This window comes from Schistocerca gregaria, chromosome X, assembly GCF_023897955.1.
Source record: "Schistocerca gregaria isolate iqSchGreg1 chromosome X, iqSchGreg1.2, whole genome shotgun sequence".
NCBI lineage: Eukaryota > Metazoa > Arthropoda > Insecta > Orthoptera > Acrididae > Schistocerca > Schistocerca gregaria.
In genome coordinates this window covers 698,839,542-698,854,562 of record NC_064931.1, presented here as the reverse complement: position 1 = coordinate 698,854,562, position 15,021 = coordinate 698,839,542, and the positions used below count along the sequence as shown (strand labels likewise).

At 40.1% G+C, this 15,021-nt stretch overlaps 1 protein-coding gene across 4 annotated transcripts in view; it reads left to right on the top strand.

Moving 5' to 3' along the window:
• The first annotated feature begins 4,953 nt into the window (after positions 1 to 4,953).
• Positions 4,954 to 15,021, top strand: part of LOC126299489 (bestrophin-2-like) — a 612,660-nt gene continuing 602,592 nt past the window's right edge. For 3 of the 4 annotated variants that reach the window (XM_049991431.1, XM_049991430.1, XM_049991432.1), the window contains exon 1: positions 5,040 to 5,116. The gene's annotated coding sequence lies outside the window, so the exon portion shown is untranslated. Of the gene's footprint in view, positions 5,117 to 15,021 lie in introns of all 4 variants that reach the window. The other variant, XM_049991427.1, reaches the window with a different exon arrangement.

The window sequence follows — 15,021 nt, the reverse complement described above, 5'->3', positions numbered from 1 at the left end:
AGCGATGTCGTCTTTCAGCAGTATAATTGTCTTTGTCTAGGAGGCAGAACCGTGCTACAGTGGTTTGAGGAGCGTTATAATTAACTCACGTTGATGGTTCAAATAGCTCTGAGCAATATGGGACTTAACTGCTGAGGTCATCAGTCCCCTAGAACTTAGAACTACTTAAACCTAGCTAACTTAAGGAAATCACACACATCCATGCCCGAGGCAGGAGTCGAATCTGCGACCATAGACTGAAGCGCCTAGAACCGCTCGGCCACCCCGGCCAGCTCACGTTGATGTGTCGGCGACCAAACAGGCCTTATGTAAATCCTATTGAACCATTCGGGGTCGCCATCGGGCGCCATAAACGCGTACACATATCAGATGCCCATTATTTACCTGAACTACATGACCTGTGCATATACATCTAACGCCACTTACCTCCACAAACCTACCAAGAAACTGTCGGATCGTTGACACGCAGATTCAGTGATGTATTTCGTTCCAAAGACGGACAAACAAGCTATTAAGCAGGTGTTCATAATGTTTTGGCTCATCAGTGTACATTCCTACATTATGCATATTTCTTTGTGCGACTTTTTAATAATTTCGTAGGTGTTGTCATAAATACACGGAAATGAAATTTTTTCGATGTTCCACATGAAACGCAGTTTCGGTTGTAATAGAAGATTGGCAAAATGAATACATGGGTAATGCCTGGTTGGTCAGCTAGTAAATAAATAAAACTAAACCATTCAGACTTTATCGCAAATGCCAAAGGGTTCACTTTGCCACACAGTATCTAACGAGTTCAACTGCTAATTGTGAGAACACCTGTGCACGCTTGTTAATGAAATGGTTTTCTGCTGATGAATGGATGGTTAGAAACACACCAGTGCGACAACTTTTCAAGGTCGATATTTGGCCTATATATTTTTATCGATTAACATACTGTGCGCATTGTCCCAGATTTCTACGATGTTGCATGAAACGTCATGAAGAACTTTTCGTGATGGTCTATGAGTTGACTGGAACCCGTAGCAAATGATAATTTCATCTTCACAAGAACATGTGCCTGGGAGAATAGTTGAGGACTGACTTTTATTATCTTATGTGTAATCAACACGCGTAAGTCTTTTTAAGAAACAACGCCTGCAACAGAATACGTAGTGAGATAAATGTATGTAACATTTATAACTTGCTTTATTGTCATCCAAAGCACATTACGTGTTATAGCACGCAACTAATGACACACAAAAGTACTGATTAATGTTCGTGACCAAGGAATGTTGCCATTTGTTGTTTTGCAGACGGTATAACAGTTTGCTGGCCTCCTGATTTTAGCTAATGGGAAATCAGTGTAGAGCGCTCCGCCCTCATTGGCCACCGGGGTATGGTTTGTGCTCCAAAACCGATAATTTCAATATCGTTTATTAATTAAAATAGGTGTGGAAAGAAAGTTTGTAAAAGGGTAAAAAGTCTCTCTCCAATATACTCATTACGATGTACCTAATACAATGATCTAAGTATAACTTCAATATGATAAAACAACAAATTAACAACCGTACCACTTCGTTTGTTATCGGGTTTGACGAATGTGATGCGCTGGCGGTGTGTTAGATGGGGTGTGCTCGCCCTTGCGCAGTAAGTCGGACGTGGGGAGGGTACCTTTCCCACAGCAGAGAGATTGCGTGTGGGAGCGAAATTATTGGGAAAGTTATTTACTGTTTATTGTGGGTGGAAGGTGTTCTTTTAAGCATTTGTTGATTACCCGGCAAGAGGATTATAAATCGTTGATCGCTGTGAGCATGCGGCTTTGTAATAAAGGTTTTGTTATTTTCACCACCGCCAATATCATGAATAAAGTAACTGGTATCCCTTGAGAAATTGCTACTAAGTCACTTAATAGTCTATCTGACTCCCATAGCAACAATACATTGAGACAACAGCACGTGGTCGAGAACCTACACCTCGCCTGACGCTGCGCTGGAACAGAAGGTACTTGCAGTGAAGACATCATGTCAGTCCAGCTTACAGAAAAGTACAATTCTTCCTGATGCGTTAAGATCTGAATGCGATTCTCAGACGGACTGCAGAGCAGTAAAAATGAGTCCAGTACCAGTGCTGACATTTGCTGGGGGAAATTTGTTCTTCTTGTGACTTAACCGTCGTACACAGAACATCATATTGTGAGACGTTACTCGAAACACGCCTAGCTACCAGAAAGACGAATCAATAAATAGTAACTGCGAAATCTACTGCAGGATCCATCCCAATAACCGAAGAATTAAGTTAAAATGTTACTGCTTCCACTGTTGCTAAAATTAGTGTCAAGTTACATATTACTAACTTGGGAACCAAAGTAGGCAAAGGAAAAACGAACTCAAAAATTGTTAATAATCTCCTATAAAAAGGAGAAGATCTTGGCTTAACTTGTCATCAACGACGAGGTCACTAATCTTGGTGTACAGAGTCGGATTGGAAAAGAAGGAAAGGAGATCAGGGATTAACGTACCATCGACATCGAGGTCATTAAGGATGGAGAACAAGTTCGGAATGTTTCGAGAATGAGAATGTAAATCCTTCGTGCCCTTTCAAAGGAACCATCCCGGCATCTGCCTCGAGCGATTTAGGGACAAGGTGGCAAGACGCGCATTTGAACTGGCGGTATTTTTAAATGAAGCACTCTGTCATATGTCTTAAACGACATTGGTACCTCAGATATGTATCACCAGTGGAAGATCTGAACCGTCTTCCTTGGGATGGAAGTCGAGTGCCTAACCAGTGTGTCGCATCTCTCAGTATCAGCACCAATTACCAAATGAGTCATTACGACCAATGCAGCTTTTTCATAGCACTTAATTTAGCTTTTTATTTGCTTTTGCGTGGACGTAAGCAGAATCTATTTTTTGACTGTGTTATAGTTTTTAAATATTTACACGGTTTTATATTTGCCACAACTAGGTTCGTATGTAGCTATGTGGTAGCTATGGCTAGCAATGGTGTGGTCTGTCGAATCCCGATGGCCAAGTTGCCTACTATCACTGAAAAGCTGGATGCCGTGTCAGCAAATGTCGACCGGCACCGTATGGTCACTGCGTGTATCGTCAGCGGTGGAGCAACGAGGTGACCTCTCGTTGTGAACACTCTACGTAGATCGCCAGTTTCTCCATTTGTCGACACGGTCCACAGAGAACCTCACTCTGGGACTGAGAAGTGACTCGACAATGGCAGTAGGGACGTGCGCAGGTCCGGAGCTGCTTCACGGAAAACGTTTCGAAGTGCTAGAAAGGCTAGCCCAGTACTTCTAACGCACAGGACTGAGGCATTGCCCCTCTCTTATTATAAGGCAGTAATAGCAGGATTTAACTCTCTTACTAGAGCAGTGGTCCCTGCTGTATCGAGGTCTGGGCACCCACAGAGGAGAAAGAAGTGGCCGTCAGTTACACCCAAATACGAACTCATGCGAGTGACGGATCCATTTCCGGAAAGGGCATTACGGGAGGAAAACGAAGCGAGACTTGCAGTCGATACGTATCCCAGAAGTAATCGTCCGCCAGATGGAACGGGCCACCCCGGAAGCGGCACAGATAACCGTCAGCAATCAGAAACAGATTGTCGCTCACATCGGAACCGACGACATCTGTCACGAAGGATCTAAGAGAAGGCGCTGTCGATCTGAGTACAACTGTCGTTTTGACTCATTGTTATGAGGATTAATTAGGGTCCTCTGGTTTGAGTCGAGTGAAGGTCGTAAACCAGAGATTTCGTCGATTCTGTAATAAACTCAGCTGTAGATTCGTCTGCCTGCCCTACACATTACTTGTCTGGCATTTCGAGAGCGACGAGGAGGAGATTTTCGAGGTGAAACTTTTTCCAAACAGCCTAAATGTGTACCTCTGTCGTCGGCCGCGGTGGCCGACCAATTCTAGGCGTTTTAGTCACAGGTTCGAATCCTGCCTCGGCCATGGATGTGTATGATGTCCATAGGTTAGTTAAGTTTAAGTAGTTCCGAGTTCTAGGGGACTGATGACCTCGGATGTTAAGTCCCATACTGCTCAGAGCCATTTGACCTCCGTCAAGTCATCCGACGCTGCCAGAAATACGTTGCTTCGAAGAGTGAATAATACCGAAACTTCCTGGCAGATTAAAACTGTGTGCCGGACTGAGACTAGAACTCGGGACCTTTGCCTTTCGCGGGCAAGTGCCCTACCAACTGAGCTACCCAAGCACGACTCACGCCCCGTCCTCACAGCTTTACTTCCGCCAGTACCTCGTCTCCTACCTTCCAAACTTTACAGAAGCTCTCATGCGAACCGTGCAAGATTAGCACTCCTGAAAGAAAGGATATTGCGGATACATGGCTTAGCCACAGCCTAGGGGATGTTTCCAGAATGAGAATTTCACTCTGCACCGGAGTGTGCGCTGATATGAATCTTCCTGGCAGGAGAGCTTCTGTAAAGTTTGGAAGGTAGGAGACGAGGTACTGACGGAAGTAAAGCTGTGAGGACGGGGTGTGAGTCGAGCTTGGGTAGCTCAGTTGATAGAGCACTTACCCGCGATAGGCAAAGGTCGCGAGTTCGAGTCTCGGTCCGGCACACAGTTTAATCTGCCAGGAAGTTTCATATCGGCGCACACTCCGCTGCAGAGTGAAAATCTCATTCTGGACGAATAATACCGTCATTGCACTGTCGCAGCTCGATTTTTTCCTCGGTGAAAACAAAGATTCCGTGCGTACTCCCCCGTAGATGTAGACGTACAGGGACACTATCTCGGCAGACGGGGAGTGGGTCTAGCCCAGTCGGGCAGTTTCTGCAAAAGCGCGGCAGAGGCGGAGGAAGTGGGACACTGGAAGAGTGGTGGCGCATTTCTCGCATTTTTCCGAGCGGCGGTAGACAATGGGCGCGACGCGCCGTACACCTGCCGTAGCGCGACCTCGGGTATATTTGTGTTCATTTGTGTGGCGCGGCGCTGGCAGGGGTCCGCGGCAATGCGCAGCCGCGCCCAGTGCAGACATGGGCGCCAGAGGCAGTCGCCAGTGGCCGCAGCCCGCGCGCGCCAGCTCAGGCCCCGCGCCCCCGCGCCACCCACTCTGCCCGTCTGCGCGCGCGCCGCCGACCGCCGGCACCTGGTGAGTACCCACCCTCTGCCTACTTCTCCTGTCACTCTTTTATTGCTAAAAATGTATGCGCGATTCGTGTGGCTTCTGCCAAGTCCTATAGGATTCAGTCGCCAAAATCGGATATATCACTCTTCGAGTCAGTGACAAGAGTGTATCGTGTTTTAAGACGAACTTCTTCGCTTAGGTGACGATGTCGAATACATCGGGAGTTATCAGTCGTGTTTTGTGTTAATGGAGGCAGTAGAGTGAAGGAAGCTGCACAAACCGTCCATCGGCGTGGGCCCTTCGAACAACGTGGACTGTGGTGTCGAGCTTATTGGCCTCACCTGAAGGACCAATCGTAATCGAAAGAGCTGCATTTTTCACCCCATAAGCCTCTCATTCGACCCACCACTTAAGCGTATGGCGTGGTAATCGAGGATTGGTTACCTATTGTCTGATCATCGAAGTATACACAGTGAAATATTGGTGCGTGAATGAATACTTTCTTTAATGTTACATTACATTAGATTAGATTAGTACTCGTTCCATAGATCATGAATACGACACTTCGTAATGATGTGGAACGTGCTAGTTACATTAGACAAAATATTACATGATACTCAATAATTTTTTTTTTTTTGTGGAGGTTGGGAAATTACCCACTTACTATATCCAAATTCATCTAATGAGTAGGAGTTGCCATTAAGAAATTCGTTTAATTTTCTTGTAAATGCTATATGGCTATCTGTCAGACTTTTGATTCTATTAGGTAAGTGACCAAAGACTTTTGTGGCAGCAGAATTTACCCCCTTCTGAGCCAAAGTTAGATTTAACCTTGAGTAGTGAAGATCATCCTTTCTCCTAGTGTTGTAGCTATGTACACTGCTATTCCTTTTGAATTCGTTCGGATTGTTAATAACAATGTTCGATGAAGCGTCTGTTTACTGCAGAAATAAAAATTACGTGGCTGCGTCTTATACTGAATAATCTGCCTTATGTTGTTTTATTGTACTCAGACTATAGCGAATGTGAGATTTTGTATAACATTCAGAATGTTACTTGAGTGAAGACACTAACTGTTGGAATTGAAGCACTTGGGAATGAGAATCGTCTCTCGAAATACATCATGCTCTACACGATAAATTAATCATTAAAATTTGATTGATAACAAGCGTTTATTGTCAGCTGAAAATAATACAGGTGCACTCTTAACTGCAAATATTCCAAGATTGACGAAGAAGAATTCAATTTATTTCCGCAAAATGAGTTTCCCAAGGCTTCACTTTATTTGCTTACTTATAAAAATGAATATCTGTGAATACCTTCCAGACCCGCAGCTGCAGTTAGTTTTAGAAACCAACAATGACTGTACACGTGCTCAGAAACGGTTAAAAACAACTACATCACGACATTAAGAATCTGTGAACAACTGAAATTGACGTACCCAGACCATAGACCAGTATACTAATACCAAATACGAATAACCAGACCCTCTGCCCCACGTGCATCTGCGTGTGTGTGTGTAATTTAGAAAGGCTGCAATAAAGCTAACAACCTGATGTACCAGCGGCATCAGAGAGGAAGATGATCATATATTGTATTTTAATATGCTAAACCACTAATTGCCTATCAAAATGGTGATGGAAAAGGGAACTATACAAATAGCAAAAATTAAGTGTTTTTTTCGTGTGTCAGATCGTTAGTTAATAACCGATAACCTGTTCTAACACACAGAACAGTACAATGAAATCAGTTGATATCGCCGTGGGTAAAACGGTTGATTGAGTGTCGATTAGACAAATTTTTGTCAACGTAGATAATGTTCTGAAGTTTTCATCTAACTTAGACTTTTCTAGTTTCAGGGAAATTTGAAAACGTAAGAACACTTTTACGAGAACATTTTAACGAATACATACTGCTACATTTCATATTTTACTACTAAATATTTCCACGCACGTAATTTCACCTACTCAAAACTGGATCAAATGGGTGCTTCATTGGCTGACGATAATTTCTTAAGGGCCCGGCCATTGCAGTCTCGATCCACATTTCTTTCATGTGTTTGCACAAAAAAATTCACTTCTGCAATTTACTTTTGTTTGCATCTATGAAAATAGTAGAGTGACATATTCAGTTTTTGGAACTAGAAACACGTTGCTAATATAAGGGACATGATTACTGTGTCACTTTCATCAACTGTAAATGAAATAATCTTTAAGCTAAATTACATGCGCAATATCGATTCAACTGTTTTTCTTCTGTTTTGCAATTCTTATTTACCGAGTGGGTGTGTAAAGGACAAAACAACATAATTAGCTTACCGAACAACATAAAATCCCATAATTACCACAGTACGTATATGATATGGAACTGTATAAATATTTTGTATATTGTCTGGTTTCATGAGTAAATTGATACGAAGCAGATTTCAATATGGGCACCGAATGGATGACTTTTTAATAACCTACCAATAACATATTTCAGCTTCTGTTTATTTTACATTCCATCCACTTCATAGTAATAACTGAGATAAGTGAGAATATTTTAAAGTTAAATGAGAATACATGCGTCTGTGTAGGAATTTGCTTGTAATCTTCTGTTAGTTATAGTTTTCTCTACACTGGTCTTGTATTATGTACTACTTGATCCGAGACGTGTTTGTCATAAATTTAAATCATTATTGAGCGTTAGTAAATGATACAACGATTATGTGACAGTAATTTAACAAACGTTCAACCTTAATAAACTTCACGCAAACGATATCTAACATTAATAAATGAGAATATAGTTTTCCTTGGATAAATGAATTTTGAAGAACAGTTTAAGGAGAAAGTGGAGGAATGGCTACTTTTGAATGATAATAATATTTGATAGTAGGTTTGGCAAATGTAATAAGTGTCAGTACCGTTAGACATTCCATTATGTAATATAAATGATGATTAAAAATTCGCGCTCTTAAAAGGCGGATTACGGATCTTCGAAATATTTAATGTCAAGAGTAAAATTCAGTCTGAGGTTTATTTTGTGTACTGACGGTTACAAATCAAAGAATATCCGAACTACCTGAAACCATTTACGGCACTATTGCATACAGAGCATCTGAAATTGCTGTTGTTACTGTATGTTCTACTTTAGTTTATTTATTGTCACTGAGTAATAAATCAACCCCCAGAACCATTAGTTTTATCATTTGGTGATTAAAAGTTGTCAAATGGCAAATGACACAGCAAACGAAACTTTACCATATACGTCTAATTTTCAAATGTACCAAGTAATTTTATGATCCACTCAGACGGCATTCTTTCGATATTCGAATACAATGAGTAGATATTCTTCGATACATAGATATACGTAGAGAGCTATAACCAGTCAACTTGGAAATATCTTTCTGTAGTTTCGTTTACAAGTTTTCGAGCACGTTCAGGTTCATCTTCAGGCGATGCATGTAAATCTTACGTATTCACGTTTGTAGCGTGGCACTGGGTGCTACAGGTTGAATATGCAACCCAGCAAAACGCTCAAAAAATTGTATATGTGACTTTAGCGTTCATAATGTGAAGATGAACCTGAAACCTAGTTAATGGTAACAAAGAAATGGTACATAGGTTACTGGTGGCAGCTATCCGGACCTATATTTTATTTATATATAGCCACTGGGTTCCATAGGATAACATTAGCTTAATAAATGCTTTTTACTACACTTTAATGCTTCCCCATTACTTACCACATTTCGAAAGCTTCTACTCTCTTTTTGTCTTAACTGTTTATCACCCATGTTTCACTTCCATACTTGGCTACAATCCACACAAATACTTTCAGAAGAGACTTCCGAATACTTAAATCTACATTTGATGTTAATAGATTTCTCTTCTTCAGAAACTCTTTTCTTGCCATTGCCAGTCAACATTTTGTATCCTGTCTCCTTCGGGCATCATCAGTTACTGCGCTACCCAAATAACAAAACTGATCTATTACTTTGTCTCGTTTCCTAATCTAATTCTCTCATTATCAGCTGATTTAATTGGACGACACTCCATTATTCCTGTTTCGTTGTTGTTCATCTTATATCCTCCTTCTAAGACATTATCCATTCCGTTTAACCGCACTTCCGAGTTCTTTTCTGTCTCTGACAGTATTACAATGCCATCGACAAGCCTCAAAGTTTTTTTTTCTTTTCCGGGTGCTTTAATTCCTTCTCTAAATGTTTCTTTGGTTTCCTTTACTGCTTGTTTCTTGTACAGATTGAATAACATTGGGGATAAGCTACAACGCTGTCTCACTCCCTTGTCAACACTGCTTCCCTTTCATGTCCCTCGATACTTATAACTACCGTGTGGTTTCTGTACAAAGTGTAAATAGCCTTTCGCTCCCTGTATTTTAACCCTGCTACCTTCAGTATTTCAAAGAAAGTATTTCAGTCAATATTGTCGAAAGATTTCTGTAAGTCTACAAATGCAATAACCGCAGGTTTTCCTTCACTTAACGTCTCTTAGAAGAAATTCGTAGGGTCAGTGTAGCTTCGCGTGTCCTGTATTTCTCCGGAACCCAAATTTATCTTCCCTGAGGCTAGCTTCTATCAATTTTTCTACTCATCTGTAAACAATTCGTGTTAATGTTTTCCAATAGTGAATTATTAATCCGATAGTTCGATAATATTTAGACCTGTCAGCACCTTGGAATTTTTATAATTTTCTTGAAGTCTGAGGGTGTTTCGCCTGTCTCATACAACTTGCACACTAGTTGGAAGACTTTTGCCATGACTGACTCTCCCAAGGCTATTACAAGTATTGACAGAATGTCGTGTACTCCCGGTGCCTTGTTTCGATTTAGGTCTTTCACTGCTCTATCAATTTTTTCTCGCAGTATCATATCTCTCATATCATCTTCATCTACACGCTCTTCCAGTTCTATAATATTGACTTCAAATTTATCTCCCTTTCATAGACCCTCCATATACTCCTTCTACCTTTCAGCTTTCCCTTCTCTGCTTAGGACTGGTTTTCCGTCTGAGATCTTGATAGTCATAAAACTGCTTCTCTGTTCTCCAAAGCCCTCTTTAATTTTTTTGTTCGTATTATCTATCTTTCCCTAGTCATAAACACTTCTAAATCGATGCATTTGTCCTCTAGCCTTTCCTGTTTAACTCTTTTGCACTTCCTGTCAATTTCATTTTTTACGCGTTTGTATTCCCTTTCATCTTCTTCATTTGCTACATTTTTATATTTTTTCCTTTCATGAATTAAATCTAGTACCTGTTGTCTTATCGAAGGACCTTTTTTTTACCTATTTGACTCTCGGGTGCTTCACTATGTCATCTCTCGAAGCTACCCATTTGTCTTCTGCTACACTCCTTTCCCCTGTTCTAATCAATTGTTGCGTAAAGTTCTCTCTGAAACGTTCTATAACCTCTGGTTCCTTCAAACTATCCAGGTCTCGTCCTCTTAATTTCCTATCTTTTTGCAATTTCTTCACTTTTAATCTACGGATCATAACGAATAAATTGTGGTCAGAGTCCACACCTGCCCCTGGAAATGTCTTACCGTTTAAAATCTGGTTCCGAAATCTCCATCTTGCCATTATATAGTCACTCAGAAACCTTCCGATATCCCCAGGTCCCCTCCACACAGACAGCCTTCTTTCTTGGTTCTTAAACCAAGTGTTAGCGATAATTAAGTTATGCTCTGTGCAAAATTCTACCAGGCAACTTCCTCTTTCATTCCTTTCCCTCATTCCATAGTCACTTACTATTTTCCCTTTTTTTCTTCTCCTACAACTGAATTCCAGTTCCCCATGATTATTAAATTTTCGTCTCCCTTAACTATACGAATACGTTCTTTCGTCTCATCATACATTTCTTCAATCTCTTCATCATCTGCGGAGTTCGTGGGCATATAAACTCTTACTACTGTGGTAGTGTGGGACTCGTGTCTGTCTCGGCTGCGATAATGTGTTCACTATACTGTTCATAGTAGCTTAACTTCATTCCTGTTTTCTTATTCATTAGTAAATTTACTCCTGCATTACCTCTATTTCATTTTGTACCTGTTACCCTACATTCATCTGAGCGGAAGTCCTGTTCCTTCTGCCACCGAACGTCGCTAATTCCCACTATATCTAACTTAACCTATCCATTTCCCTTTTTAAATTTTCTAACCTATGTGCCAGATTAACGGGTTTAAGATTCCACCATTAGATCCATAGAGCGCCAGATGATGAGACCCTCCTGAGCAGTTCACGCCCGGAGATGCGAATGGAGGATTATTTTACCTCCAGAATATTTAATATTTTACCCAACAGAATATCATCATTTAACCACACAGTAGAGTTGCATAGCTTCTGGAAAAATTATGGCTGTATTTTCCCCTTGCTTTCAGCTGTTCTCAGTACCAGAACAATAAGGCCGTTTTGGTTGATGCTACAAGGCCAGATCAGTCAATCATTCAGACTTTTGGCCCTGCAACTACTGGAAATGTTTCTTCCCTTTCTCAGGAACCACATGTTTGTCTGGTCTCTCAACAGATGCCCCTCCGCTATGGCTGCGCCTAGGGTATGGCTATCTGTATTGCTGAGGCATGCAAGCCACCCCACCAACGGCAAGGTCCATGGTTCATGGGGGAGGGGGGGGGGGTACATACAGGAATAGGCATTTATTGTAACTCTCGTACTTATTACCTTTGTAACAAGTAACCAAACAAAAATGCAGAGAACTACGGTCTACGTACAGATCTCTTTATTTCTACACATCCACTACAACCTATAGCCACTCGAACTTGCTCACATTCGTCAAACATTTTTCTCCCTCTTCGATTTTTAATACCTACACCGCCTTTCATTAATTTATTAGATATCCTTTGTTGCCGTAGGATGTATCCTATCAGCCTCTCCTGTCTGTTAGTCAAGTTTGTGTCACTAATTTCTTTTCTTCCCGGTTTGTTTCAGTATTAATTCATTAGTCATCCGAACTACTCGTCTACTCCTCAGTATTGTTCTATTTCGAAAGCTTCTGTCCGCATCTTGTCTATACTGTTTATTTTTCAAGTTTCATTTATTTTATTAACAAACGTCAAGAAACTGTTTGTATTTCAGTTTTTCAAGGCTTTCTGCAGTTATCTCAAAATCTACACCAGCGTATTTACTCCGAAAATTAGCTATTGGTGCGTGGCGGAGGCTGCTTCTGCTACCACTGTACCCTTTTCTTATTTCACCAGTGAATGATGCGTCGAAAGAAGGATAGACAGTAAGACTCTATATGATGTCAAATTTTTTTGATTATACTTTCATGGCAATTTCTAGACATATATGTGAAATGAAGTAATTCGTACCCTGACGCTTCTCGGAACACAATGTCTCGGAATTTTAACTATAAACCTTCCCCGTCACGCAGAATGCCTGTTCTCTAGCCTTTACCATTGGAGTTTAAATAACGTCTACACGATACTGTTGTGCTTGCTAAATGAAACCCATCACGAAACACACTGACCTTCTTCGCATATTCCCTGTCTCCTCTGTTACCCTTACACGGTAATTGTTCAAGATTGATGAGCAGTGCTGAAGAAACGACTGAACGAGGAATTGCAAGCTACTCTCGCCTTGGATGAAATGAGTTTCCTTGGGATTCTTCCAGTGACGGTGCATTTTCATTATGCGCAACATAAAAGCTGTAAAAGGGACATTCCAAAAATATAGAAATTTCAGACATAAAATTACACAACTTAATTGCATGCTAAATAAAAACACAGACACTGAATACAATATGGTACTGATCACAATAATCTTAACAACTATTTTGATGAAAAATGTGTCAACAGTCTTCATATAACATTTGAACGTAACCATTTCAGCTAACGGCTGTCAATAAATTTTAATTGGTTGCAGTTTCAGTTTCGACAAGTTATCACTGTCACAGATGGATATTGGATTTGGCAGCACAGACTGCTAATTATAAATGATGTGTATGGCTGAATCCATGTAGATATTTTACAACATTATCAGTTTTACTACAGCACCTCTTATTTATACTTGATAATGACAGTTAGTAGAAATTGTAATTGCAGCAATTAAAATTTTATGACAACCATAAGGGAAACTGATCATATTTGCAAAAATTTTACTAAAAATCTCACCTACTACACTTTAAAAAGTTTTGGTAGAGTTCATATCTTTAAATACACTAAACAGTTTTGGAAACATTTGCATATATTTTTAAATTAGACAATTGTCCTAGCATTTTTCAGCAGATGCATGGCAAATACCTCATTATCATTTTTCTTCCTTTTTAATTATACACAATTTACATTATGTAATTATCCACGACTTGTAAGTTAAGGAAAAACAAGAACACAATACTTGGTTTCATACAACATGCTAATTTTTAAAAATCTTTCTCTTTCGCTTCACAGACTGAACCAAATCACAAGATACAAAACTGTATCCTAAGTAAAATATACGACATTAGTTTGTTTGAAATATCAGTATACGATGCATATGGATTATTTAAGTGGTGAAGTGTGAAATAAATATCAATTTTTACGAAGTGAACTACAATACTTTTACCATGTACCTTTCATTCACTGATGCAGCGAATGTGAATATTGCAGCCGAAGTGTAGGCGCTTTTATTCCAAAGCCTCTTACCAATTTTTCTGAGTTATTTTTAGCAATCAATAAATACATAGGTAATTTATGGTCATAAAAGTAGGAAATGTGGCATAATAACTAAATACTGAAAGTACAACAGCTACTTAAAAGCCTTTCATGGCTATTTTTATGCAAATTCAGTTCAAATTCTTACTTTTATCATGAAACAATTCTCTCAACAGATCATTTAACCAAATATCAGTGTGCATACACAGCTGACAGCCCCTACCCTACAAGGGATCGTCTTATTGGACTTTGAACTATGTTTCTCAGAGCATTTTCTAACTCAAATATGACGTCAGTCTTATCATCCTCACTGTGGTACGACAAAATTTTCCGTCCACATACGAGTTAACACTGTGCTTTAAAACAATACTCTCATAAAGTCAAATATATGATTATAATCACAGTTAATATTCTTTTCCAAACCTGTAGTGATAAGTTACAAGGTGAAAAACGTCTTGGCAGGTATTTGATAAATGTTTATATCACAGTAAAAACAGTTTTCAGATTTCGATTCTGTGAAACTTATTTTTAAAAAATGTCATTTTACCAGTGCATACTTCATTCATCACTACCATTACCACAACCATTTATCTTTTCTATCGACTAATAAGTTATTTTATCAAATGTGTAAAATGCCTCATATACTAATTTAAATTTGGTGGGCCTCAGGCTTTGGAATACTATTGCGCAGAGAAATGCAAGAAAAATTTGTAATTTTATTCCGAGCCACGACTGTCATTAAGCAGTTTTGTCAAATATCGGCGTTCTATAGATGCTGTAGTTCAGATATACAACCCACAAAAACATGTAAATTAGCTTTGTGAAGCCAAAGCACTGGAAATAATTTTCTAGTGAATGCTACAAATCAAATTTTGATTCGAAAGTACGAGGGCGGGCTGACAAGGAATATCGCTGAATTGCAGCGTGTAACATGCCAAATTTAAATCCATAGGAGAATGAAAGCTGTGACCGATGATGATAGTATCGACATCAGTAACGTGCGTCTTTGACTGATCATGCTGGTAATGAAGGAAACGTGTGAGGCAGAGCTCGGAGTGGACGATTGCGATCGGCAACCGACAGGACCCATCGAAATAGGGTTGATAAACTCATCCGAGAAAATCATCGGACAATACAGACACAGCTCTCAGGTTAGTTTGGCGTATCACGAGAGCGTATACATATCGTCACTGCAGAACCGCGGTACTGAAAACTGTGTGTACGGTAAGTGACCCGAAGCTCAGAGGAGATTGGACATCTGTCAACAATTTCTTTTGCGTTTTGAACGTG